Genomic DNA, 20,553 nt, shown 5'->3' on the forward strand with positions numbered 1-20,553 from the left:
AAGAGGTAATAATCCAAAAAATACAGGCCACAGCAAACAACAGATCACAGGGGCTGACACTTTTCACACTTTCAAAAGTGCTTATTCATAGCTTTGAATAAGCACCTTTGAAAGTGTGAAACACGTCAGCTCCTGTGATCCGTTGTTTGCTGTGGCTTGTACTTTTTGGATTATTACCTCCTTTTTTTAACCACTTGCCGACCGCCTCACGCCGATGTACGTCGGCAGAATGGCACGGGCAGGCATAAGCACGTACATGTACGTGCTTTGCCTCCCGCGGGTCGGGGGCCCGATCGGGCCCCCGCCCGGTGCCTGCGGCGGTCGGTTTTCGTTCGGGAGCGATCCCGGACGAGGGGACGGCCATTCATTCATGGCCACCCCCTCGCGATCGCTCCCGACGAATGGAAATCCCCGGTGACATCACTTCCTCTCCTGTAATGTAAACACAGGAGAGGAAGTGATGTATTCTCTCCTCCGTGTCGGTATTTTTCGTTCCGACACGGAGGAGAGCGGATCAGTGAGTTGCACCAACACATCCCACACACAGTAGAACATGCCAGGCACACTCACACCCCCCCTTTACCCCCCGATCACCCCCCCAATTACCCCTGCCCCCCAGTCACAGTGACACCAATGTCATTTTTTTTTTTTTTTTTTTTTTTTTTGCATTGGTGTCATTTGTGACTGTAATAACTGTTAGGGCAGTTAGGGTTAGCCCCCTTTAGTTCTAATGTACCCCCCTAACCCCCCCAATAAAGGTTTAACCCCGTGATCACCCCCCGTCGCCAGTGTCACTAAGGCTGGGTTCACATTGCAGCGGTTTATGAGAACGAATGTGATTCGCACCGCACTGCAGTGCAAATCACATCCGATCTCTGTGCGATTCGAGTTCAGCCATTCGCCGCACCCGCCGCACCCGCCACACCCGCCGCACCCGCCGCAAATTCGCACGGGACCCTTTTTTTGGCCCGCAGCAGAATCGGATCGCATGGGTGTTCACACCATGCGATCCGAGTTTGCAGATCGCACTGCGATATGCGAACTGATCTGGGGGTGTCAGTAACATTTCACTGACACTCCCAGCAGTTCGCATAGGGCAGTGTGAACTGCCGCCGGGAGGCATGCGATGCGGGAACCCGCCGCGGATTCGCGGCGTTTCCGCATCGCTCCAGTGTGAACCCAGCCTAATAAGCGATCATTTTTCTGATCGCCGTATTAGTGTCACAGGTGACGCTAGTTAGGCAGGTAGGTATTTAGGTTCGCCGCAGCTTTTTATAGCGCTAGGGACCCCCATATACTACCGCATAAAGCCCCCTGATTGCCCCCTAGTTAACCCTTTCACCAGTGATCACCATATAACTGTTACAGGTGACGCTGGTTGGTTAGTTATTTTTTTATAGTTTCAGGGCACCCGCCATTTATTACCTAATAAAGGTTTAACCCCCTGATCACCCGGCAGGTGTCATTTGTGACTAATAACTGTTAGGGCAGTTAGGGTTAGCCCCCTTTAGTTCTAAGGTACCCCCCTAACCCCCCCAATAAAGGTTTAACCCCGTGATCACCCCCCGTCGCCAGTGTCACTAAGGCTGGGTTCACATTGCAGCGGTTTATGAGAACGGATGTGATTCGCACCGCACTGCAGTGCAAATCACATCCGATCTCTGTGCGATTCGAGTTCAGCTATACAGATAGTATGGCTGAATTCGTGTCGCACCCGCCGCACCCGCCGCAAACTCGCACGGGACCCTTTTTTTGGTCCGCAGCAGAATCGGATCGCATGGGTGTTCACACCATGCGATCCAAGTTTGCAGATCGCACTGCGATATGCGAACTGATCTGGGGGTGTCATTAACATTTCACTGACACTCCCAGCAGTTCGCATAGGGCAGTGTGAACTGCCGCCGGGAGGCATGCGATGCGGGAACCCGCCGCGCATTCGTGGCGTTCCCGCATCGCTCCAGTGTGAACCCAGCCTAATAAGCGATCGTTTTTCTGATCGCTGTATTAGTGTCACAGGTGACGCTAGTTAGGCAGGTAGGTATTTAGGTTCGCCGCAGCTTTTTATAGCGCCAGGGACCCCCATATACTACCGCATAAAGCCCCCTGATTGCCCCCTAGTTAACCCTTTCACCAGTGATCACCATATAACTGTTACAGGTGACGCTGGTTGGTTAGTTATTTTTTTATAGTTTCAGGGCACCCGCCATTTATTACCTAGTCTCACTAGTGTACCCCTAAATTTAGGGGTGTCTACTTTCTAAAATGGGGTCATTTGGGGGGGGGGGTTTGTGCCATCTTGGCATTTTATGGCCTTCAAAACTGTAACGCCCTTAGAAAGCCTGAAGGCGGTGCTTGGTTTTTGGGGCCCCGTACGCGGCTAGGCTCCCAAAAAGTCCCACATATGTGGTATCCCCGTACTCAGGAGAAGCAGCAGAATTTATTTTGGGGTGTCATTTCACATATGCCCATGGCATGCGTGAGCAATATATCATTTAGTGACAACTTTGTGAAAAAAAAAAAAAGTTTGTAATTTTCCCGCAACTTGTGGCAAAATATAAAATATTCCATGGACTCAACATGCCTCTCAGCAAATAGCTTGGGGTGTCTACTTTCTAAAATGGGGTCATTTGTGGGGGTTTTGTGCCATCTTGGCATTTTATGGCCTTCAAAACTGTAATAGGTAGTGAGAAGTGAACTCAAAAAATTACGCCCTTAGAAAGCCTGAAGGCGGTGCTTGGTTTTCGGGGCCCCGTACGCGGCTAGGCTCCCAAAAAGTCCCACATATGTGGTATCCCCGTACTCAGGAGAAGCAGCAGAATTTATTTTGGGGTGTCATTTCACATATGCCCATGGCATGCATGAGCAATATATCATTTAGTGACAACTTTGTGAAAAAAAAAAAAAAAAAAAAAAGTTTGTAATTTTCCCGCAACTTGTGGCAAAATATAAAATATTCCATGGACTCAACATGCCTCTCAGCAAATAGCTTGGGGTGTCTACTTTCTAAAATGGGGTCATTTGTGGGGGTTTTGTGCCATCTTGGCATTTTATGGCCTTCAAAACTGTAATAGGTAGTGAGGCGTGAAATCAAAAATTTACGCCCTTAGAAAGCCTGAAGGCGGTGCTTGGTTTTCGGGGCCCTGTACGCGGCTAGGCTCCCAAAAAGTCCCACATATGTGGTATCCCCGTACTCAGGAGAAGCAGCAGAATTTATTTTGGGGTGTCATTTCACATACGCCCATAGCATGTGTGAGCAATATATCATTTAGTGACAACTTTGTGTAAAAAAAAAAAAAAAATTTTTTTTTTGTCATTATTCAATCGCTTGAGGCAAAAAAATAAAATATTCAATGGGCTCAACATGCCTCTTATCAATTTCCTTAGGGGGTCTACTTTCCAAAATGGGGTCATTTGGGGGGGTTTTGTACTGCCCTGTCATTTTAGCACCTCAAGAAATGAGATAGACAGTCGTAAACTAAAAGCTGCGTAAATTCCAGAAAACGTACCTTAGTTTGTAGATGTGACAACTTTTGCGCAAACCAATAAATATACAATTATTGACTTTTTTTTTACCAAAGACATGTGGCTGAATACATTTTGGCCTAAATGTATGACTAAAATTGAGTTTATTGGATTTTTCTAATAACAAAAAGTAGAAAATATCATTTTTTTTCAAAATTTGCGGTCTTTTTACGTTTATATCGCAAAAAATAAAAATCGCAGAGGCAATCAAATACCATCAAAAGAAAGCTCTATTTGTGGGAAGAAAAGGACGCAAATTTTGTTTGGGTACAACATTGCATGACCGCGCAATTACCAGTTAAAGCAGCGCAGTGCCAAAGTGTAAAAAGACCTCTGGTCATTTACCAGCAAAATGGTCCGGTCTGAAAGTGGTTAATAAAGGCATTTGATTTTGAGTGCGGCTGTCCAGAACCATAGCTCTGTGTCTGAATGGACACACAGAGCTGCTGCTCTGAATTATTTTTTTTTGTTGTTTCTTAGTTTCTGTTGACTGAGAGGACTCAATGTCATCCACAGCTATATTATGTGTCACCCCCTTTCACCCACCTACAAGCTGGAATTAAACAGAATATGTGATACAGGAAAAGTTATAGGCCATTATAAAATATCATTTAAATCCCTGTGTTCTCTGCAAAAAAAGAAAAGAAAAAAAGCCCATTTACTGTACATCTATGTATTTTGGTAATACACATTAAATGCGTTGTGGTGTCGTTCATTTTTTTATTTGGCTGCCTTGCCACAAAGCATGTGCCCCCACAGCAAGCAGCTGTTGAGTGCCCCCATAGCCACAGGTCCGTATGTCCATTTAGACACGGGGCCGTGAGCCCCCCCCCCCCTTTCTCTCCTCATTGAATGACTAAATTACTGTCTTCCATGAAAGTCAGTTGGCTCCAAGAGGCATCTCAGACAATTCCTGTAAGGGAGGTGGTCACTCCTGATTGCTCTCTTTGCCCTGAGTAACCAGTCTCCTCCTCCTGTCAATGCTGTCTGATTTTGAATAAAATGCTCCTGTCCTTGCCCAAGCCTGTTCAGCACTTCCCACTGATGCCCGATTCATATGTAACCTAGCCTCTCTCAGGACTACCCAAATATTGCTTGTAGGTCAGCAGCAAAAACCTCATAGCAGTCTGAACCTGCAGAATTGGCCATAAAACAGGGCTCTGGAGTAAGCTGTTATAATATTCTTTGAATGCATGTATTAGGATGCAATCTAATAAATAACATGACTAAATATGAGCTTTAAAGAGACACCATCACCTTGCCCTGGAAAGGGTATCCCCCAACCTCTTTATATTTATCTTTGTGGGTGTTCGCTCACAGCTTCTTGCAGCTGGTGCTAAGATTGTGTATTTTGGCATTCTAGAGGTGCAATGATGTCACACCCCCAGTAATACAATAGTGCTCAGGGCTAGTGATTGGCTGTTAGGTCTGAGCCCCAAAAAAGGGGAGCAGGACACACTCCATAACCAGAAATGCCAAGTAGTGTTGCTGGCTGTGGGACAGCAATTTGCCGACAACGAGCGCTGGTACAGTACAACAAAATTAGATGATGTATAAAATCTGTGTGATGTGATGATCTGTGTGATGTGATGATGTGTGATTGTGATGATTTGCACATCTCATAAACCTTTATTTTATTCACAATAGAAAATAAATTGAATGTTTAAACTGAGAAAATTTACCATTTTAAAAAAAAGAAGGTAATATTGAAATTGATGGCAGCACCACATCTCAAAAATTGGAACAGGGCAACAAAAAGTTGGCAGAGTGAGCGGCACTATTGAGGAATTGCTGGAAGAACATTTTGCAAATAGGTTACTTGACAACAGGTCAGTAAAAAACGAGCATCTTCGAGAGTCAGAGTATCTCAGAAGTAAAGATGAACAGAAGTACACCAATCTGTGAAAATCTACATCTGAAAATTGTCAAACGATTTTAGAATAATGTTACTCAATGTCAAACTGCAAATACTTTAAATATATCATCTACAGTACATAATATCATCAGCTTCTGAGAAACTGAAGAAATTCTGTGAAGGGAAATGGCCAAAATGCAATATTGGATGCTCGTGATCTTTGGGGCCTCAGGCGGCACTGCATTAAAAACAGGCATGTTTCTCTGGTGAACATCACTGCATGGGCTCAGAAATATATTTCCAAAAATTACTCTCTGTGTATACAGTTCACTGTGCCATGCAAAAATGTAAGGTAAACCTCTGTCACACAAAGAAGAAGCCATATCTAAACATGATTCAGAGACTCCGCCATCTAAAATGGTCTTTGGCAAAGTGGAAAACTGGTCAGATAAATCAAAATTTTAAATTCTTTTTAGCAACCATGGGCGATGCGTCTTCATGACCAAAGAGTAAGGAGACCTTCCAGCTTGTTATCAATGCTTAGTTCAAATTTATGCATCTCTGATGGTATGGGGGTACATTAGTGCGAATGGAATGAACAGCTTGTACATCTGAAAAGGCAACAACATGCTTACAGATTGTATCCAGGTTTTAGAGCAGCATATGCTCTCATCCAGATAACGTCTTTTTTAGGGAAGGCTTTGCATATTTCAGCAGGACAATGCTAAACCATATACTGCAACTATGACAACAGTATGGCTTCGTAGTAGAAGAGTCTGAGATCTTAACTGGACTGCCTGCAGTCCAGACCTTTCACCAACTGAAAATATTGGTGCATCTTTAAACTATAAATATGAGAAGGAACAAGGACTGTTAAGCCATTACAGTCCTATATCAGACAGAAATGAGGCAACATTCCTCTCCAAAAACTCTAGCAACCGGTCCCAGACCTCAGTTCCCAGACCTTTACAGAGTGTTTTTTAAAGAAGAGGGGATGTTACACCTTCGTAAACATGGCCCTCACCCAACCTTTTTGAAATGTGCTGCTGACATCAATTTCAAAATTACCTTCATTTCTTCTTAAAATAATATATTTTCTCAGTTTAACCACTTCAATACGGATATTTTCACCTACTTCCTGCCAATGCCAATTTTCAGTATTCAATGGTTTAACATTTTGAATGACAATTACTCAGTCATGCAACATTGTATCCAAATGACATTTTTATATATTTTTTTTTTAGACAGATAGAGCTTTCTTCTGGTGGTATTTTATCACCAGTGGGTTTTTTATTGTTGCTAGATAAGTGAAAAAATAGCAACAATTTTTAACAAAATACGTTTTTCTTAGTTTATGTTATAAAATGTTGCAAAAGAATAATCTTTCTTTATAAATTTAGGCCAAAATTTATTCTGCTACATTTCCTTGGTAAAAAAAAAAAAAAAACAACACATTAATATATTACATAGTTCCAAACTATGGTATATATATTGAATTGATCAGTACTGACTGCCTCATTTCATTAGGCCCTAAAATGCCAGGACAGGATAAATACCCCCCAAATTACCCCTTTTTGGAATGCAGGCAGCCCAAGGTATTTAGTAAGAAGCACGGTGAGGTTTTTGAAGTTGTATTTTTTTTTTGTCACAATGTTTTGGAAAATTAAGAAATTATATATATTTTTTTCACAAAGTTGTCTTTTTAACACATTATTTCTCACACACACAGCATAGGCATACTTAGGATTACACCCAAGAACACATTCTGCTACTCCTTCCGAGTATGGGGATACCACATGTGAGACTTTTTCACAGCTTAGATGCATAAAGGGGCCCAAAATCCAAGGAGCACCCTTGGACTTTCAAAGATTATAAAATTATGCATCTAATTGCCTTACTACCTATAACATTTTTGGAGGCCCTGGAGCACTAGGACAGTAGAAACACCCACAAACTAACCACATTTTGTAAAGCAAACAACCCAAGCTATTTTTTTTTTTGTTTAATTCGTTTTTATTTAAAGGAAGGGAAAATAACATACATTGCATAGTATGCAGGAATTAGAACATACTTGTATCAGAATAAGAAGTAACAAAACATACAAAGTTAGAACATGTAGATGTCATATCATGTTTTAGGCACATCAGAGATCAGGCAGGCAGGTAGCTCCAAGACCATTAATTTGCTTCTGAGTGACAAGCTGATTTGTCAAGGAGCTCCCTGGAGCGAGATAATAGGTAACAAAAGGGAAATGTGCTTACCGCAGCTAACAATTTGGGGAAAAGGGGGAAGAAAGAAGGAAGAGGGGGGAAAAGAAGACGGAGAAGGTAAAAAGAGAGGAGGTAGAGGGGAGAGAAGAAAAGAAAAGAAAGTGAGCCTAGAAGAGAGCCACCAGTACAAATTCACATTGTTACAATGCAGAGCACGTGAGTATATTATACCATCGGATATTGAAAGTCAGGGTCAACAGCATACATATTTCCCGAGACTATGGGCCAATGCCTTTCTGGAGCCAAACATTCCATAATTTCCAATGTTGTTCAAATATTCGAACATGTCCTTGTCTACACGCTAGTATACGCTCAAATGCATAGTTGTATCGTACCATATTAACCACCTCAAGAACACTAGGAGCCTGATTTGTTTTCCACTTTCTAGTGATAAGTAACTTGGCTGCTAGGAAGATATGAGTTACTATTTTACGACAGTCGGGTGGGAATTGTTCTATACCTATATTAAGAATGGCTAGGGCAGCCGTAGGGGGGGTGAGAATGCAAGTTATCTCTGAGATGACACGAAACAACTTGTTCCAAAAGCTCGTTAGGTGTTTGCAGGTCCAGAAGATGTGCATGATCTGTCCCACTGCCCCACATTCCCTCCAACATAGTGGGGATTGCGACGGGAGAAACTTGGACAATCTATAAGGGGTAAGATACCACCGCAAAGTAATTTTATGGGATAACTCCCAGTGGTTAGCACATTTTGAGGCCTGGTAAACCGATTTAGAGGCTGCAACCCATTGGGCTCTGGTGAACGAGGACCCCAACTCCGACTCCCATTTTAAGTGTGGAGTGGCTTTCTGGAAAACAAGTTTGTTCTGTAAAAAATTATAGAACAGCGAGGTTCCCTTTGCTTTGGGATGTTCTATACTAGTGAGGTATTGCCAACCAGGGGTATATACTGTCAGTTCTGTCGAGTCCAAAGAAGAGATACAATGTAAGATGCGGATGTATTTATAATGATCTGAGTTGGGCACGCCAAATTCAGTTTGGAGTGATTGGAATGTTTTAGGGGAGTGGTTCAGGAGTAGTTGATCCAGAGTTAGAATGCCTAGATCCCTCCATGTTCGAAGAGACATGTTGGGGATCAGTAACTCTAAAACCTCTAATCGGTGTTGAGACAAGGTGTTGATGTGTTGGAGGTGGGCCATTTGCTACAAAGCTTTTCCAGGTTACCAGAGAGGCCTGGATAGAGAGAAACGGTTTAGTGATCAGGCAGGGTTTCAATGAATCGGCTATCAGTAGGTGTACCAGGGCCGAGGTGGAAGTAGCTGCTAGTTCAATATTGGTCCATCTATTGGATACCTCAGGTCGAAACCAGCTTCTAATTTGGGCCAGCTGTGAGGCTGTCCAGTAGTCTCTTAGGTCAGCCATACCCATACCACCAGCAAATTTGTGTTTTTAGCAGCTGGGCATGGGAACTTCTAGGATTCATACCCTTCCATATCTGAGCCCTCACCAACCTGTTGAGCGCCATGAAATGGGAACGTTTGGGGAGAGTAGGCAATGTTCTGAACAAGTAAAGAATCTGTGGAAGCGTAAACATTTTAAAAGCCGCAAGACGGCCCATCCAAGAAAGTTCATATTTGGTGGAACCTTGGATTTCTCTAGAGAGTTTTTTAATCAGGGAGGAATAGTTAATGTCAGCTAATTGATTAACATCAGCCGTCAGTTGGATCCCTAAGTAAGGGATCTCTCCTGCGCTCCATGTGTAGGCAAAGGAGTTCTGTAGGCTTTTACATAAATCAGGTTCAACACCTAAATTAAGGATAAGAGATTTGTTACAATTAACTTTATAGTAAGAGATTCTACTGAAGGTGTTAGGAAGTTGGTGTGTTGCGGCTAGGGACGTTTTAGGTTCTGTCAGAAAGATGATAATGTCATCCGCGAACAAGTTTATAACATGGGAGTTGGTGTCCAGGTTGAAGCCTGTAATCTCGGGTGTAGATCTTATTGCCTGTGCCAAGGGCTCTATCAGAAGATTAAAGATACTTGGGGACAACGGACATCCCTGGCAGGTTCCATTTGTAATCGGGAAGGGGGAGGACAACGTGTTGGATGTGTAGACCCGTGCTGAGGGAGCGGAGTATAGTGCCAATATGGCTGTCAAAATAGGACCTTTAAAACCAAATTTCTCCAGAGTAGCACTCATGTAACCCAAGTGGATACGGTCGAATGCCTTCTCCGCATCCAAAGAGAGGAGCAGAGAAGGCACCCGACCGGACCCAGCATATTGTATTAGATCAATGACCCGTCTGGTTGCATCAGAGGCTTGACGTCCTTTCATAAAACCCGTCTGATCAGGGTCAATGAGGGTGGGCAAAATAGACGACAACCTATGAGCGATGATTTTTGCATATAACTTGACATCAGTATTGAGCAGGGATATAGGCCTGTAATTAGCTGGACAGGCCGGGTCCTTACCAGGTTTAGGAATGGTTACAACATGGGCCTGTAGCATTTCCGTAGGGAAGGAGGCCGAGGCTGCAGCCGCCGCGAACACCGGAGAGAGATTCGCACTAAGTGTCTCATGAAACTGCTTATAGTAATCATTCGATAGACCATCAGGTCTTGGAGATTTCCCAGAGGGTAGCGATTTAATCGCTTTGCAAATTTCTGAGGGGGAGATTGGGGCGTTCAGATCCAGTAATCAGTTAATTCAGGGAGTTGAAGAGAGGACAGAAAAGACAATATCTCATCTGGCCGTGGTTGCACAGTCTCAGGGTCATCTTTTAAATTATAGAGCTTGCTATAATAAGCCGCAAAGGTATTGGCAATGCCCTTCGGGTCTAGCGTTTTTGCACTTGAGCGGGGGTCTAACAGGTATTCTATTTTGGAATGTAATTTCTTGGCTTTTAATCTACGAGCTAGGAATTTACCTGCTTTGTTGCCCAAGGAATAGCTGGTTAGTTTAAGGGCCTTAACATGTTTATCATGTTGTTCGAAGAGCATTGTTCTCAGTGTCGTACGGAGTTGAGATAATTTTGTAGCAAGGGGTACAGAGGGATTAGATTTGTTGGTGGCCTCAGTCGTGCAAATCTCTTCCAGCACCTCATCAAGCTGCCGAAGCCTCTGCCTCTTCATACGTGAACACATTTGAATAAAAATACCTCTGATAAAGGCCTTATGGGCACACCACAGTACAAAAGGGTTGAATACAGAAGGTGCGTTCAACTTGAAATATTCCTGAAGGTGTTTCTCAATGACCGCCACTTGTTGTGGGGAGCTAAAAACTTGAGAGTTAACGCTCCAGAGGTACGCAGGGCTAGGCGTGTGCTCCTCCAGAACCGATACAGAGACAGGTGCGTGGTCCGACCACGTAATATCGTGGATGCTGGAGGAGGACACCGCCTGTAATAAAACCCTATCCACCAGGATCATATCTAAGCGTGAGTATGAGTTGTGGCGTGCCGAATGAAAGGTAAAGTCCCTTTCCTCTGCATGTTGACAGCGCCACACATCATACACATACTCTGAATAAAAAAGTGGTTGGAGTGCTTTAACTGAGCGTGGACGTTTCCCTGTAGCATCTATAGTTGGGTCGGCTGTCAGGTTAAAGTCTCCACATACAATCAATGCCCCCCTCTTACAACCAGAGATTGTCGAGAACAATTTTCTGGAAAATCTAAAAATTGTCGTTCATTAGGCGTATAAGCATTGACAAGTGTAAAAAGTCTTCCGTTGATATCACAAATGAGAATCAGAAATCTACCATCAGGATCTTGAATAATATCATGTAGTTTAAAGGCCACCGAGTTCTTAATGGCTATAAGGACTCCCTTCCGCTTGCAGGAGGCCGAAGCCATGAAGATATGGGGGAATTGCTTGTGGGTAAACATTGGGGGGGCTGAGGCTTGGAAATGAGTTTCCTGTATGCATATCAAATCACTCCCCAACTTAAGGGCCTCTTTCCAAAGGGTGGCACGTTTTGCCGGATGGTTGAGTCCACGTACATTAAAAGATGTTATAGTGATAGGCATGCGAGGGCATAGAGTACCTTATTAGTTGTTGCGATCCATCTTTGAGGACATGAAGATCGGTGACCTTTCAAACTTGTAGATGTCTTGAGCGACGGTGTGCTGGCCATGACCATGGGGCTGTGTGAGGCGAGAGGTGGCAGGAGGCTGTACATCTGGCTCAGGAAGCTAAAGAAGGACAGAAAAGAAAGGAAAAAAAAAAAAGACATAAAAAGAAAACCAAGTCTAAGTCTTGTGGTAAAAAGGAGAGAGCGACCGCAAAAGGGGTCTGAATGCAGGTATACTGCACAAGTTCCATGATGGAAGAGGGGATTCACGTGGAAAAGCTCCAGAGGGCCGGGGAAGGTTGCAGAGGGAGTAGATCAAGTGAGTAGGCCAGAGGCGGCGAGGTCCCGATGGGTTTGATGTTTCCTCTTATGGGAGACTACTTGCCAATCTTCTTGGGACCGTGTTGCGGAGAGCTGCTGTCGGGGAGTCGGTAGTTGTGCAGGGAGGATATCCCATTTACGGAGGAGAGCCAGTCCCTCTTGCAGATTATTGACCACTGATACAGCGTTGTCCCTGGAGATAACCAGACGAGTAGGGTAACCCCAACGATACAGAATGTCATGGTTCCGCAAGGCTTTAGTGATCGTCAGGAGAGACTTCCTCTTCTGTAATGTGTATTGGGATAAGTCAGCAAACAGTTGGAGGTTTGAGAAGCATTCAGGCAGTTCTTTTTTACGGAAGCATGCCGCAAGCTGCTCTTTGATGTGAAAGAAGTGGACTCTCATTATCACGTCCCGGGGGACATCATCATGGATGAAAGAGGGCTTAGGCAGCCTATGTATCCTGTCAATGATTACTTCTGTGTCAGGTACATTAGGAATAGCCGTGCGAATCAAGTCAAAAGCATATTGATTCAGTTGGCTCACTGGAACTGATTCAGGGACACCTCTGATCTTAAGGTTATTGCGCCTAGCGCGGTCCTCAAGGTCTGCGATTTTAGCTGTAAGCGATTCTATTTGGTCGTCTCGGTCATTATGAGCGTCAATAAGCATGTTATGTGAAGAAGCAAATTCGCCCATTTTGCATTCTATATGATCCACTCTGTTGCCCAGATCAGTCACATCGGCTTGAACTTTGGCCATACATTGTAAGATGTCGGTATTAAGAGAGGCCCGCAACGAGGTTAACATGTCCTTAAGCACAGTTTCCGAGAAAGGCTGGTCTGAGGCGGGGAACGTATGAAAGGAGTCATGCGGGTCCGTGAGAACTAGAGCAGGGCTTCGGTCAGGGCCTACCTCTGACAGTGTAGTTTCATCCGACAGCCTGGGTTTGCTCTTAGCTGGGCTCTGGGAGATTGAGGTTGTCGGACCCGGAGAACCCTGCCTCGGGCTAGGCGACTTCCCCGTGGATCCGGAGCTAGGATGTGCCGCGTGTGTGGCGGCGAGGAGGAAAGAAATGGGGACGTTTCCCCGCACTGACCGTGTCTCGCCTCTTTCTTCCCATCCCGGGGTGCTCTCCGCAGTTGTCTGGTGGAGTGCAAGGCTTTGGGACTCCAATTCGCCGCCTCTGTCGTCGCTAATCCCGGGCTGTGTAGCGGAGCTGTAGATTCAGGCTGCCATTCAGCCGCGCGGTAGCCACGCCCCCCCAACCCAAGCTATTTTTAAGAGGCATGGCGACTCTTAATTTTTTGCCATACGTTTTTGAAAAATGCAGAAAGAAAAAAAATATTTAGCCCACACATTTTTTATTAAGCATGGGTATACTTAGAATTACACCCTAAAACCCATTCTGCTACTCCTGAGTATGGTGACACCACATGTAACACTATTTCACTTTTTGGACCAACTATATAGCAGAAATTATATCTTGTGTATCACACGAATCAACCAATTGTATCAAAACCAATGTACTGTAATGGTCGCCTCTGTGTGCTCAGGCAATATAGTTTAGTGTAGCTTAACCTATAGCAGTCCCCATTCCTATAAGAGAAATGAGACATATCACTGCTCCAGGTGATGACATTCTCGGACAGAGCTCCCGGCCAGTGGCTCTGCAACGGCTTTACTGAGCCAGCTTACAGCACACTACAGGTGCCCATTGGACCCTTAAATGTCCAGGAAGCCAGACCATCACCCCGCCACTACCCCATACAGCATGAACTGTTTTCTGCAGAGGACCGAGGACATCGCAGAGCCAGGTCCATTACTGCAGGAGGTTGATGAGTACACTATGCCAACCTTCTTACCCCCTAGTGATCTCTGCCCCTGCCTTCCCAGATGACTGACAGTCTCCACAGCAACAGGGGATGATCTGTGCAGCCCTGAGCTTTCTGCCTCTACCATGGCTCCTACACCACATGGTACCCTGTGTTTCGGCCCAGAGCACAAACCAGATGATCGGGGAATGATGTCATCCCATCAAGACACAGTGAGTACCATCCCTAACTCACCCCAATCACAGGGAAACCCCCTAACTGCTGACTTTATGAAAAGGCTGTGCGCATTTTTACAAAAGCTGCCCACAAGGGATGATCTGGAGACAATGGTCCATAGAATGGAGACAGAATTATAGGGGGAATTGCACAACCTCAAGCAAGAGGTGTCTGTTCTGGACTCTCATATTACTGTTCTTGAACAGGAACAGCATACAGTGACACGGTCTGTGCAGGTCTTGCAGTCCTCTGATTCTAATCTCAATGACCAAATGATACAGCTACAAATGCATCTTGAGGATTTAGAGAATCGTAGCCGATGACAAAACATCAGGCTGGGAGGTGTCCCAGAATCTGTCCCGCAGAGTTATGTGCAATGGTGTCTAGCATCTTTAACCATCACCAGGACCACCTGCCAGATACAGAAATAATTATTGATGGGGTGCACAAAACCATGGGCCCAAGATCTGGTCCACCTGACAGACCCAGAGACGCCCTCTGCTGTTTGCTATTTAATCCTCAAAGAGGAGATAGTATGGCAGGCTTGGCAAGTGTGTGTGTTTTGGAATTTGATGGTGCTGCGGTCCACCTTCAGCTAGACATTTCCAGAAAGATGCTTCTGATGCGGCATCACTTAAACCTCTTCTGGATGGTCTTGGAAAGAAAAGGAAATGGGGGCAACCATCCCATCTCATAGTTAGCAAGGGATTAGATACCTTCCCCCTACGCCATCCATCAGAGCTTATGGACCTGTTTGTCTTCGCAGAGACGGATCAAGCTCCAGTTCCCAATTTGCTCACCAGGATTATCCCCCATAATCATCCCCAGAGACCCTCAACATCAGGCCCCCCTGGACAGACTGAAAAGGGCTCCAACCAATCATCGCTACCGCAGGGGTCTCTCACAGGCCCACTCAGCAGGGAACTCCTGGCATCAAGTTTTGAATGAGGTGGCGGACGGTTAAACCTACCTATACATTCATCCAGCATATTTGCCACTCGACATCTTTATGTTCCAGATTAAACTTGCATTAAGTGAATATTTTTTTTTTTTTTAATCATTTATGGGGGCATACCCGGAATGCTCTACGAGTGACTTATGGGCCCGGGCACACTTACACCTATCTCATGTCTACGCCGATTAACTGAAATGCAGGTTTTTTTTTTCATGCTACATATACCTAGTGTGGATGCCAGTATGCCTTATATGTGGTTTGTTCCTTTTGGTTAGTTTGCAGGTTGATATTGCTGTAAATATTACCATTATTGGTCCGAAACCATTACACTTGTGTCCTTAGTGTCAGTGTTGATCTGCCACCTATGCAGTCACCCCCCTGTCCCAATGCACTGCCTCAGGATGGGCTGTCAATAACGGTGTCATTACTTGGCTCACCTGCCGGTGGCACTGTTGCGTTTAGCACTGACAGGTGTAGTTCTGGTGGCCACCAGCGGGTGTCTCCCAGCCGAGATACTAACTATCAAGCCACACCTTATGTGGGTCAGCTGGACTATATAAGCCCACTCTTCACCAAGGCTTGGTGCTTCAGAATTGCCCCTGCAAGCCTAAACCCTGCCCTTGCCTGACCCATACCTGTCTTCTGTCCTGGAACCTGTATCCCAAATCCTGACCCTGAGACTTGTCCCCTGGTACCCGTTTCCAGTCCCCCTTTATCTGTTATCCCCATTTGTTAATTGCATTGGTGTTTACTTAGTTAGCTAGTTAGTTGTGTTTAAGGTTTCAGTGAACTTGTGCTTTTTCACTTGTTTGTTGATGGTTTATTGGCGTTTGCTTGTTTAGTGTGTCTTTATCCTTAAAAAATACATTTATTTCACTTATACATCTGTTTCCCGATTCCTTTATGGTGCAGCCTACTGATCTAATCATCCATGCTAGATGCCTATATATGGCATACCTGACACAGGCTCAGTGGATGTAAATCTCCATGATCTAGTTGAGACTATATTGCCCACTTGTTTTGAGTTTTGCGCACATAACCAGCACTGACACTAACCCTCCTCCTGAGGGTTTCCACCTAGTTTACTTAAGGGGAATATGTTTTTTCCCCTCTTGGTTCTCCAGTTTAAACCTCGCCTAGCACCACTGGTGCCTTAAAACGCGATTAAAATAGCTGTGGGGTCCCCAATGGTTGGGGCTCTGTGCCTAACTGTGCCTTACCACTCTCTACATTAGGAATACGCTACCCAGGTGGCAGTAGCTCTCCACTGCCCAATCCTTACCTCTTACTAGGTCCTTTCATATCTCTAATCTATTCCCCTCTTCCTTCCTTTTCTCCACTTACACTTCTCTCCTATTCTACCTTTTTGCTACCCTCATCTCTCTCCTTTCTCTGTGGTGTTGTGGGAGGTTTCCCCCTTTATTCCGTTCCTTCTCTCTCTTCCCACCTCCCAACTATATCTTTGGCACTATGACTTTTAAGGTTCTATCTTGGAACGTCAAGGGGTTGTCCCCAGAGAAGCACACTAGCTGTCTAGCCAAGCTTTGGAGACACAGGGTTCACATTGTCTTTCTCCAAGAGACTCGTTTTAGGGCAGACAAAATACCCAAACTCTCAAACAAATATTTTTAAATGCCTTATTACAGTCTGTCCTCAACCTCTAAATCTAAAGGGATGAGCATCCTCTTATCTAAATCCCTTCCCTGACAATATCTTGAAGAGTACCATGATCAGGAGGGCAGGATCCTGCTGCTGAAAATGATCATTTATTCTCAGACCTTAACTTTTGTGAACATTTACCTTCCTAATTCTAATCAATTTCCTACTTTTGAGACTTTTGTCCACCCTCGACTCTTTCCTTGAAGAAACCCTTATACTAGGAGGCGACTTCAACTTGACTTTAGAGCCTCGCTGGGACTCCAACTCTTCTTCTCTACCCCGGGGAACCCACCTTCGCCTCAAAGACCTACTACAAACCCATCAATTAGTTATCTGGAAAATATTCCATCTCCAAGAGTGGGATTATACCTTTTATTCTTCTGTTCCTGGTTCTTACTCCAGAATCAACTTTTTCTTATTGAAGCACTCAGCGCTGACCCTGGTCACCAAAACGGATATCGGCCACATTACGCTCTCTGACCACGCTCCAATCATACTGCAGATTGCTCTTTCACAAGTGTCCCCTAGGACCTTCACATGGTAGCTTAACAAAGCACTCCTTAAGGACCCCAAAGTTGTCACTGATACCTGTAAGGAACTTACCTCTTATTTCTCTACCAATGGTGGCTCTGTCGAGAACCCGATCTCTGTGTGGTCAGCACATAAGTGCTATATCAGGGGAATTATAATCAAACATGAGCATGCGGCCAAACAACTTTGCATTAAAACCTTGTCAGACCTATTAACGTAACTTCATATGTTAGAACATCAACACAAAAATTGGCTAGACCATACAACGGAAGCAGAATTAATCCGCCTTCGGGAGGCAATAAGGGAACACTCTCTATATAAGGCGAAACACGTACTATATAAGGTGAAACACGTACTATTAAAGGCTCGCCGCTCCTTTTATGAGTATGGTGATTGTAGTAATATGGCTGAACCAGAGTGACTCCATATTTGTAAGTTCATATAGGATTAACCTGGTTAACTTTACTAGCTGGCTTAGATTCTGTATCTGCAGACTGTAGCAGTTTTTCTGTAAACATGCACATAAGGAAATATAGCTTGCATAAGCAGTCTCGTTCTATGCTGTCTAAATAAAGAGATTGTGTCACAATATGTCTGGGCCACATATCCCATGACTGTGATTCAGAAGCAGATGACATGAGTAATGATATGTAATGATATGTAATGAACATTTCTGTATTAACCACACCCATGTTCTATGCAATGATTGGCTGATAAGGGTGCATATAACGTGCAGCCCCTCCCACAATAAATCAGACATCTGCTGAAACTGTAACATCGGCTGGGCTTTTTCCTCATTGTCTCCTAATGCTGTAGCGTTAGTTAAAAGGGTTTCGTGAGTATTGTAATTGCGTTAGTTACACCTAGCTGGTTTTTGTCAGGTATATAGAAATACCATTTTAATCACAATAGTGATAAGTGTGGCCGTTTATTGGCCAATGCTCTATGAGCTAAACCCTCTCAGACATACAGTTGCACTCATAAGTTTACATACCCTGGCAGAATTCATGATTTCTTGGCCATTTTTCAGAGAATATGAATGGTAACACAAAACATTTTTCACTCATGGTTAGTGTTTGGCTGAAGCCATTTATTATCAATCAACTGTGTTTACTCTTTTTAAATCATAATGACAACAGAAACAACCCAAATGACCCTGATCAAAAGTTTACGTACCCTGGTGATTTTGGCCTGATAACATGCACACAAGTTGAAACAAAGGGGTTAGAATGGCTATTAAAGGTAACCATCCTCACCTGTTATCTGTTTGCTTGTAATTAGTGTGTGTGTATAAAAGGTCTATGAGTTTCTGGACTCCTGACAGACCCTTGCATCTTTCTTCCAGTGCTGCACTGACGTTTCTGGATTCTGAGTCATGGAGAAAGCAAAAGAATTGTCAAAGGGTCAGCAGGAAAATGTAGTTGAACTGTATAAAACAGGAAAGGGATATAAAAAGATATCCAAGGAACTGAGAATGCCAATCAGCAGTGTTCAAACTCTAATCAAGAAGTGGATAATGAGGGGTTCTGTTGAAGCCAAACCACAGCCAGGTAGACCAACTAAAATTTCAGCCACAACTGTCAGGAATATTGTTCGGGATGCAAAGAAAAATCCACAAAGAACTTCAGGTGAAATACAGCACTCTCTGAAAACATGTGGTGTGGCTGTTTCAAGATGCACAATAAGGAGGCACTTGAAGAAAGATGGATTGCAGGGTTGAGTTGACAGAAGAAAGCCATAACTATGCAGATGGCACAAAGTATCTCGCTTACAATATGCCAAACAACAGAGTCAAGCCTCAAACCTTCTGGTACAAAGTCATTTGGAGAGATGAGACCAAAATTGAGCTTTTCAGCCACAACCATGAACGCTACATTTGGAGAGGCGTCAACAATGACTATGATGAAAGGTACAGAGGTGGATCGCTGATGTTTTGGGGATGTGTGAGCTATAAACACACAGGAAATTTGGCCAAAATTGTTGGCAAGATGAATGCAGTATATTATCAAAAAATACTGGAACCTACTACAAATTTTCTGGAACTACAAGAGACATCGGATTGCCAGATCGGTACTATACGTACTCAAGGAGACCTCACATTCCCCAATATAGCCAAGTATTATTTGGCAGCCCAACTACACCCAATCACCTCCTGGTGCACCCTCCACGTTTACAATCTGTGGACCTAAATCAAAAAGCTATGGCTAGCCCCCACCCACCCCCTACTCCATGTTGTGGAGTACGGAAGTGAACTTTGGTAGCTCCCAACTGTTGGGACCAATGGCGCTTGTACGAACGCTGTGGCAATGTGCCAAGCTGAAGTACCCGCTCACTTCTACAGCCTCCCTGGCCACCTCCTTTCTGTTCACCCCCAATGCCCTGCACAGTCTGACCTGACAGATGTCTCAATACTGGATAAATAAGGCCCTGTTTCGGTATGGTCAACTGGTGGATAGCAGAACTAAAATACTGAGATCATTCTAGGATCTGAAAGAGGCCTTCGACCTGCCCAAACAGGCTTTCTTCAGCTACTTGCAAATTTGCCACTTTGCACAGTCTTTTACGCCGAACCTACATTTCTCCCCCTTAACTGAGTATGAGAAAATATGCTAGGAGGGCTCGTCGCCCAAGGGTATGATATCACGCACCTACCAACTTCTGGTCACAGATATGTAACCAACGGGACCTAGGCATGCCTACATGTCCAAATGGGAGCAGGATCTGGGGGAGGCCATTCCCTTGAAGACGTGGCAGCTCATCTGGTCATAGGCCTCAAAGAACTCAATATGTACCCTATACAAGGAGAATCAGTATAAGATTTTACTTCACTGGTATCAAACCCCTGACCTGCTCCACTCCATCTATCCCTCGGCAGATTGCCGCTGCTGGCGCTGCCGCAGGGAGGTGGGCACGCTATATCATATCTAGTGGATCTGCCCACAGATCACCCCTTATTGGCAAATGGTTCAATCTCTTCTCCAATCCATCTCTGATGCAAGGCTACCACTGGACCCTAAAATGTTCCTTTTAGGCCTTCCCCCTGTCTCATTCTCTAAAACCTCTAAAAAACTCCTAGCTCAAGTGATAACTGCCGGGCGTTGCTTAATAGCCCTAAATTGGAAAAAGAGGGATCCCCCTAGCTGACTGTATTGAATACAAGGATTAGGGATGTCAAACAGGTGAAATATCTGACAGCCTCCCTAAAGAACACTCTCGATAAACACAATCGGGTGTGGGAGCTATGGAATAGGCTGGAAAATCCTTGTTCTAGCTGACTCAGGGGCAGCCTCCCCTGGACAGTGCGGAGGCTCAGGGCTAGGTGGGCGTCTCCTCTTGATCTAACCCTGATCTAACTT

General features: G+C 44.5%; 1 protein-coding gene across 3 annotated transcripts in view; it reads right to left on the bottom strand.

Moving 5' to 3' along the window:
* Positions 1-20,553, bottom strand: part of TSPAN4 (tetraspanin 4) — a 1,526,404-nt gene that overhangs the window by 1,308,722 nt on the left and 197,129 nt on the right. The window lies entirely within an intron of this gene.

The sequence above is a fragment of the Lithobates pipiens genome, unplaced genomic scaffold (genome assembly GCF_037356315.1).
Source record: "Lithobates pipiens isolate NorthernLeopardFrog02 unplaced genomic scaffold, aLitPip1_a1.2 Scaffold_10, whole genome shotgun sequence".
In the NCBI taxonomy this organism is placed as follows: Eukaryota; Metazoa; Chordata; class Amphibia; order Anura; family Ranidae; genus Lithobates; species Lithobates pipiens.